The sequence below is a fragment of the Gorilla gorilla genome, chromosome 5, assembly GCF_029281585.2.
Source record: "Gorilla gorilla gorilla isolate KB3781 chromosome 5, NHGRI_mGorGor1-v2.1_pri, whole genome shotgun sequence".
NCBI lineage: Eukaryota > Metazoa > Chordata > Mammalia > Primates > Hominidae > Gorilla > Gorilla gorilla.
Window position 1 is genome coordinate 153995835 of NC_073229.2, and position 9438 is coordinate 154005272.

Genomic DNA, 9438 nt, shown 5'->3' on the forward strand with positions numbered 1-9438 from the left:
CCTTCATTTTCAATTGTCTGTAACATGTAACAAGAGAGCGTTGGGACTATCTGATCTCTGAAGATTTGGTAGTGATTTTCAGTCTCTCTAGCACAAAATGGGAACAATTATAATATTTCCTTCTAGGGAGTTGTCAGAACAATTCAGTTGATGGACTTGGAAGTGCTTTACAAACAGCACATCTCTTGTCATGTGTTGATTACTGTAACAGAGGCAAGAACAAAATGTAGTGCAGAATGGGTAATTAAATCACTCTCAATTTGGAAAAAGATAGATACTGAGAAGGTTTCATAGAAATTATCTTTTAGTTCAGTTTTGAATGAGGAGCAGGATTTTACTGACCCAAGAAGTAAATATTCCAGATAAAAGAAAAAGCTTCAGTGGAGATATTTAAGCTTATGTTTGCAAAATTTACCATATCCATGTAGTGATGTCCAGTTGACACTTTGACATGAATTTATTTCTTTGATTCTTCGAGGATGGTAGGTGATATGGTTTGGCGTTATCCCCATCCAAATCTCATCTTGAATTGTAACTCCTAGAATTCCCACCTGTCAAGGGAGGAACCTGGTGGGAGGTGACTGAATTATGAGTATGGGTCTTTCCTATGCTGTTGTTGTGATAGTGAATGAGTCTCACAAGATCTGATGGTTTTAAAAATGACAGTTTCCCTGCACAATCTCTTTGCCTGCTGCCATTCATGTAAGATGTGACTTGCTCCTCATTGCATTCCACCATAGTTGTGAGGCCTCCCCAGCCATGTGGAACTGTAAGTCCATTAAACCTCTTTCTATTACAGATTGCCCAGTATCAGGTATGTCTTTATCAGTAGTATGAAAACAGACTAATACAGTAGGATAGATATTATCCCCATCTTAAGGTCAGAGAGGGCAATGACTTCACAAATAAGTAACAGATCCTAGCACAGATGCAGAGAGTAGGTGCTTGATAAATATTTGGAGCATTTTCTACTGATACTAAACCACAACTGATTTTGTTTCATTTACCCTTCCTTCTGTTCCTCTCTTATTTTTGTGTATTATGCAATTAAACATTTATTACCAATGGTTAGTGTTGTTTTGCATGATCACATACTGGCCATTCATTACTTCATTTATGTATCTTTTATCTTCACAACTAAACTATAGGTAAAGTTGTGATACTGTTTGATAGATAAAGTAGACATTTGTTGCTCGAACTCCTCGTTGACAGAGACCTAATTTTTATTCTTGCATTCTGCTTCTTCAAAGAGCTCATGGGTTTCAAGGGAAGCTGACACTGTCTTCCACCCTTCCACTCTCTAGTCACAGGTGAGCTCAGATTGTCTCAACACTAACCAACACATTCCACTGCTCTGGTATGGTGATGGGCAGAGGATCCAGTGTGAGCCAGTAACAACAGAACTTTTTGGGAAAGAGACATCCTTGCCCTTTTTTCACTGGCTCTAACAAGAAACATGAGGAACCAGACAGAAAATACAAGAGGTGAAACCTGCCCCAAATGGAGCTCCTACAGGGGAGCAGATTGAAAAATAGACATAAACCAAATCTTTTTAAAAATTATTATTATACTTTAAGTTCAGGGTACAGGTGCACAACGTGCAGGTTTGTTACATGGGTATACATAGGCCATGTTGGCTTGCTGCACCCATCAACTCATCGTTTACATTAGGTATTTCTCCTAATGCTATCCCTCCCCCAGGCCCCCACTCCCAGACATGCCCTGGTGTGTGTGTGATGTTCCCCACCCTGTGTCCATGTGTTCTCATTGTTCAATTCCCACCTGTGAGTGAGAACATGCAGTGTTTGGTTTTCTGTCCTTGTGATAGTATGCTGAGAATGATGGTTCCCAGTGTCATCCATGTCCCTGCAAAGGACATGAACTCATCCTTTTTATGGCTGCATAGTATTCCATGGTGTATATGTGCCACATTTTCTTAATCCAGTCTATCATTGATGGACATTTGGATTGGTTCCAAGTCTTTGCTATTGTGAATAGTGCCACAATAAACATACGTGTGCATGTGTCTTTATAGTAGCATGATTTATAATCCTTTGGGTATATACCCAGTAATGGGATCGCTGGGTTAAACGGTATTTTTAGCTCTAGATCCTTGAGGAATTGCCACATTATCTTCTACAATGGTTGAACTAGTTTACACTCCCACTGACAGTGTAAAAGTGTTCCTATTTTTCCACATCCTATCCAGCATCTGTTGTTTCCTGACTTTTTAATGATTGCCATTCTAACTAGCGTGAGATGGTATCTCATTGTGGTTTTGGTTTGCATTTCTTTAATGACCAGAGATGATGAGCATTTTTTCATGTGTCTGTTGGCTGCATAAATGTCTTCTTTTGAGAAATGTCTGTTCATATCCTTTGCCAACTTTTTGATGGAGTTTTTTTTTTCTTGTAAATTTGTTTAAGTTCTTTGTAGATTCTGGATATTAGCCTTGTAAGATGGATAGATTGCAAAAATTTTCTCCCATTCTGTAGGTTGCCTGTTCACTCTGATGGTGCTGTGCAGAAGCTCTTTAGTTTAATTAGATCTCTTTTGTCTATTTTGGCTTTTGTTGCCATTGCTTTTGGGGTTTTAGTCATGAAGTCTTTGCCCATGCCTATGTCCTGAATGGTATTGCCTAGGTTTTCTTCTAGGGTTTTTATGGTGTTAGGTCTTACATTTAAGTCTTTAATCCATCTTGAGTTAATTTTTGTATAAGGTGTAAGGAAGGGATCCAGTTTTAGCTTTCTGCATATGGCTAGCCAGTTTTCCTAGCACTATTTATTAAATAGGGAATCCTTTCCCCATCTGTTGTTTTTGTCAGGTTTGTCAAAGATCACATGGTTGTAGATGTGTGGTGTTATTCCTGAAGACTCTGTTCTGTTCCATTGGTCTATATCTCTGTTTTGGTACCAGTACCATGCTGTTTTGGTTACTGTAGCCTTGTAATATAGTTTGAAGTCAGGTAGCGTGATGCCTCCAGCTTTGTTCTTTTTGCTTAGGATTGGCTTGGCTATGTGGGCTCTTTTTTAGTTCCATATGAACTTTAGAGTAGTTTTTTCCAATTCTGTGAAGAAAGTCATTGGTAGCTTGATGGGGATGGCATTGAATCTATAAATTACTTTGGGCAGTATGGCCATTTTCATGATATTGATTCTTCCTATCCATGAGCATGGAATGTTCTTCCATTTGTTTGTGTCTTCTTTTATTTCATTGAGCGGTGGTCTGTAGTTCTCCTTGAAGAGGTCCTTCACATCCCTTGTAAGTTGGATTCCTAGGTATTTTATTATCTTTGTAGCAATTGTGAATGGGAGTTCACTCATTATTTGGCTCTCTGTTTCTCTGTTATTGGTGTATAGGAATGCTTGTGATTTTTCCGTGTTGATTTTATATCCTGAGACTTTGCTGAAATTGCTTATCAGCTAGGCTGAGACGGTAGGGTTTTCTAAATATACAATCATGTCATCTGCAAACAGGGACAATTTGACTTCCTCTTTTCCTAACTAAATACTCTTTATTTCTTTCTCCTGACTGATTGCCCTGGCCAGAACTTCCAACACTATGTTGAATAGGAGTGGTGAGAGACAGCATCCTTGTCTTGTGCCGGTTTTCAAAGGTACTGCTTTCAGTTTTTGCCCATTCAGTAAGATATTGGCTGTGGGTTTGTCATAAATAGCTCTTATTATTTTGAGACATGCTCCATCAATACCTAGTTTATTGAGAGTTTTTAGCATGAAGGGCTGTTGAATTTTGTTGAAGGCCTTTTCTGCATCTATTGAGATAATCATGTGGTTTTTGTCGTTGGTTCTGTTTATGTGTTGGATTACGTTTATTGATTTGAGTACGTTGAACCAGGCTTGCATCCCAGGGATGAAGCCGACTTGATTGTGGTGGATAAGCTTTTTGACGTGCTGCTGTATTCGGTTTATCAGTGTTTTATTGAGGATTTTCGCATTGATGTTCATCAGTGATATTGGTCTAAAATTCTCTTTTTTTGTTGTGTCTCTGCCAAGCTTTGGTATCAGGATGATGCTGCCTCCATAGAATGAGTTAGGAAGGATTCCCTCTTTTTCTATTGATTGGAATAGTTTCAGAGGGAATGGTACCAGCTCCTCTTTGTACCTCTGGTAGAATTCGACTGTGAATCCATCTGGTTTTCCTGGACTTTTTTTTGGGTGGTAGGCTATTAATTATTGCCTCAATTTCAGAACCTGTTATTGGTCTATTCAGAGATTCAACTTCTTCCTGGTTTAGTCTTGGGAGGCTGTATGTGTCCAGGAATTTATCCATTTCTTCGAGATTTTCTAGTTTATTTGCATAGAGGTGTTTATAGTATTCTCTGATGGTAGTTTGTATTTCTGTGGGATCGGTGGTGATATTCCCTTTATCATTTTTTATTGCATCTATTTGATTCTTCTCTCTTTTCCTCTTTATTAGTCTTGCTAGCAGTCTATCTATTTTGTTGATCTTCTCAAAAAACCAGCTCCTGGATTCATTGATTTTTTTAAAGGGTTTTTCGTGTCTCTATCTCCGTCAGTTCTGCTCTGATCTTAGTTATTTCTTGCCTCCTGCTAGCTTTTGAATGTATTTGCTCTTGCTTCTTAGTTCTTTTAATTGTGATTTTAGGGTGTCAATTTTAGATCTTTCCTGCTTTCTCTTGTGGGCATTTAGTGCTATAAATTTCCCTCTACACACTGCTTTAAATGTGTCCCAGAGATTCTGATACATTGTGTCTTTGTTCTCATTAGTTTCAAAGAACATCTTTATTTCTGCCTTCATTTCATTATGTACCCAGTAGTCATTCAGGAGCAGGTTGTTCAGTTTCCATGTAGTTGTGAGGTTTTGAGTGAGTTTCTTCATCCTGAGTTCTAATTTGATTGCACTGTGGTCTGAGAGACAGTTTGTTGTGATTTCTGTTCTTTTACATTTGCTGAGGAGTGTTTTACTACCAATTATGTGGTCAATTTTAGAATCAGTGTGATGTGGTGCTGAGAAGAATGTATATTCTGTTGATTTGGGGTGTAGAATTCTGTAGATGTCTATTAGGTCCGCTTGGTGCAGAGCTGAGTTCAAATCCTGGATATCCTTGTTAACCTTCTGTCTCATTGATCTAATATTGACAGTGGGGTGTTAAATTCTCCTGTTATTATTGTGTGGAAGAGTAAGTCTCTTTGTACGTCTCTAAGAACTTGCTTTATGAATCTGGGTGCTCCTGTATTGGGCGCATATATATTTAGGATAGTTAGCTCTTCTTGTTGAATTGATCCCTTTACCATTCATTACGTAATGTCCTTCTTTGTCTCTTTTGATCTTTGTTGGTTTAAAGTCTGTTTTATCAGAGACTAGGATTGCAACCCCTGCTTTTTTTTTTTTTTTTTTTTTTTTTTGCTTTCTATTTGCTTGGTAGATCTTCCTCCATCCCTTTATTTTGAGCCTATGTGGGTCTCTACACATGAGATGGGTCTCCTGAATACAGCACACTGATGGGTCTTGCCTTTCTCCAATTTGCCACTCTTTGTCTTTTAATTGGGGCATTTAGCCCATTTACATTTAAGGTTAATATTGTTATGTGTGAATTTGATCATGTCAGTATGATATTAGCTGGTTATTTTGCCCGTTAATTGATGCAGTTTCTTCATAGCATCAATGGTCTTTACAATTTGGCATGTTTTTGCAGGGGCTGGTACCAGTTTTTCCTTTCCATGTTTAGTGCCTCCTTCAGCAGCTCTTGTAAGGCAGGCCTCGTGGTGACAAAATCTCTCAGCATTTTCTTGTCTGTAAAAGATATTATTTCTCTTTCACTTATGAAGCTTAGTTTGGCTGAATATGAAATTGTGGGTTGAAAATTCTTTTCTGTAAGAATGTTGAATACTGGCCCCTACTCTCTTCTGGCTTGTAGGGTTTCTGCCAAGAGATCCACTGTTAACCTGATGGGTTAACCTGACCTTTCTCTCTGGCTGCCCTTAACATTTTTTCCTTCATTTCAACCTTGGTGAATCTGACAATTATGTGTCTTGGGGTTGCTCTTCTCAAGGAGTATCTTTGTGGTGTTCTCTGTATTTCCTGAATTTGCACGTTGGCCTGCCTTGCTAGGTTGGGGAAGTTCTCCTGGATAATATCCTGAAGATTGTGTTCTAACTTGGTTCCATTCTCCCCATCACTTTCAGGTACACCCATCAAACGTAGATTTGGTCTTTTCACATCGTTGCATATTTCTTGGAGGCTTTGTTCGTTTCTTTTTACTCTTTTTTCTCTAATCTTGTCTTCTCACTTTAGACATAAACCAAATCTTGAGCCACCATTTTAAGCTGCACCTAAAGCCAGCAGACTTACTTTTCAAGCACAGAAGCCAATAAATGCCTTTATTCTCAAAATCATTTTCTGCCATTTTCAACCAAAGGCTTTAAAACTAATACAATAAAATAGACATGCTGTATATATCTGATATATCTCATTAATAGTAAGGAAGCAGGCAAATAATCATTTACTGAGTTTTTGTGAGAATATAAATGTAGTACAGTGTAGCCATTCATTTCTTCATTCAATACACACTTACTAAGCATCTACAATGCCACTGGGTGATAGTTTTTCATGCAGGGAAAAATATATGTGAACTACCGTTAATATTTTTATTAATGTAAAATAAATGTGCCATTAGTGTTTTAAGATTTTTAGAGCTTTCTATGAATGATAATTTATTCATTCATTCTCTCAATTCAACAAAAATATTTTCAGCACTTACCATGTGCTAGTCCGATATTTCTCAGAGATGCTTCCCCTTGTGATTAACAGAACTCATTTGTAGAAAAGCATGTTAATGACTATGAAAATGAACGCACATTACCAGTCCAAATTACAAAACCAGAACTTTGTACCACTTGCCCAATCTTGTTTACTATATTAATAGAACCATGAAAAGAAAAATAAACATTAAGTTTTTATATATTTATCAAATTAGATTTAGTTTTGATTTTGTTAAGTGGTAAGAAAAATAGCAGATTCTTTTAGCATCATTATATTCCTTTATTACACAAATATATCCTGTAAAAGTTGAAGTATATTTAAGCCTGACTTCATAAGATCAAGTATATTGCTCAACAGAGCATTTGTCCTCACAGCACAAAAGAACTATGCAATACCAACTGAGCTTCAGAAAATGAATCTCACCCATGTTTACTTTATATAGTTTGATATATATCCATCTTATTTGTACCACAACATTTTGAAGCTACATTTGGAACTGAAATTTCTAAAGATGAGATTCTTCGGTGAGTTTATAACTTTAGTTAACTCTTCAAATTATAATAGATACCTACAAATTGTCTTTTTGTCACACTAGTTTGATCAGTCATTAACTTTAAGTTCACAAGCAGCATTAGAAATGTTCTTTAAAATAGGCTGCCTGAAGCCAGGACTTTGGGAGGCTGAGGCAGGATGATCACCTGAGCCCAGGAGTTTGAGACCAGCCTAGGCAACATAATGAGACTCTGTCTTTATAAAAGATGTTAAAAAATTAGCCAGGAAATGTGGAATGCCTGTAGTCCCAGCTACTAGGGAAGCCAAGGTGGGAAAATCGCTTGAGCCCAGGAGATTGAGGCTGCAGTGAGCCATAATCGCACCACTGCACTACAGCCTGAGTGACAGCAAGACCCTGTCAAAAAATAAAATATAGTAAAATAAAGTGAAAAACAGGCTGCCTGATTCTTCAATTTGTACATTCCACTGCCATAAATGGATATTTCTATTTGAAAATCCTACTGTCAGCTCAAAAGCAGCATGCGCAGTGCTTAATCTTTCTCTGTTCCATTCCCAGCCATTCTCACCTTGCACCCCAGGCCATTCGTATCATGAATTTGATGCACATCACTGTATCAGTCGTGCCATACATCTATGTACCCATATATAATATATAGTAATATTTATGTGCATGTTAAAAATATCCATACAGAGATAAACATGTGTTTTGATTTTTTCACCAACATATTTTTGAGATATATCATGTTCACTTACAACTCCTTATTAATTTCTTTTAAGGGCTATATAGTATTTCACCTATTGATTCGTTTTTAAAATCTACATCATATCAATGGACATTTGTGTTGCTCTAATTTATCTCTATTAGAAACAATGCTGTAATGTACATTTTTGTACGAGTGTCCTTGTGCATGTGTTTCTCTGGGGTATTGACCTATAAGTTGACTTGCTGGTTATGGGATACCACAGAGGCGCAGTTACTAGATACTGCTTTCCAAAGACAGGCTAATTTAGCAGTGTTTGAACATTCTCTTTTCTTCACGTTCTTGACATTTAGTAGTTTCATCTGCATTTTCAACTTGAAATTCCTTAATCTCAAGCTATCTTTGACAAGTCCCCAAAATATCTGCAAAATAATTTGATGTGCACCTAGATGCCTCAGCAGTGTTTGGCTAATTTCTACTAAAACTCTTTGCTACAAGACACCTTCATGACACACAGTCAATTTTAATGAACTAAAGATTCGAATTCCATATTCAACTGCTAAACTTCCTCTCAGAATCCCATCACCAAATTTTGGCAAATACTTTCAGTCCAATATCATAAATCTAGTCACTACAGAACTTTAGTTAGGCATGTACAACCTTTTGTGTAAGCCCCCAAAATTCATTCTCCATGGAGTACAATTAACAGAACAATGAAGAGGAATATGTATTGGCCAGGATATGGGAACACAATCACTTTTACATATTTCTGATGGGGGTACAAATTGATTGCTATATGAGCTTTGGTGTACTGTTGACCACATCTAGTAAAACAAAAAATACACGTTGATTGTATTGAGTTTTTATTTCAGCCAAATTCATTTGGTAAAAAGCAGTATTTTACAATTATGGAAAATTAACTTTTCTTCACAGGCATATTGGCATTTTGTATTTCTTTTTTAATATAATTTCTAGTTTGTGTCCTTTGTTCACTTTTCTGTTAGGCTGTTTGTATTTCCTTATTCATGTGTAATAGTACTTCCTATATTCAGGATGCTATTATTTCATATAATTTTTTGTGTATTTATATAAATTGCAAGTAGCTTCACACTGTATTGCTTGTCTTTGAACTTTGGTTATGATGTCTTTGTTCTTTTTGGTCTGAAACTTTCTTCTTCTTATAAAATATTGCTTAATCTTTTAAAAAGTTTATGTTCCTAATCCACTCGTAATTTTATTGTATTTTATTTTATTTTTGAGATGGAGTCTTCCTCTGTCGCCAGGCTGGAGTGCAGTGGCCCAATCTTGGCACACTGCAACCTCCACCTCCCGGGTTCAAGCGATTCCCCTGCCTCAGCCTCCCGAGTAGCTGGGACTATAGGTGCAGGCCACCACACCTGGCTAATTTTTTGTATTTTTGGTGGAGACGGGGTTTCATCATGTTGGCCAGGATGGTCTTGATCTCCTGGCCTCGTGATCC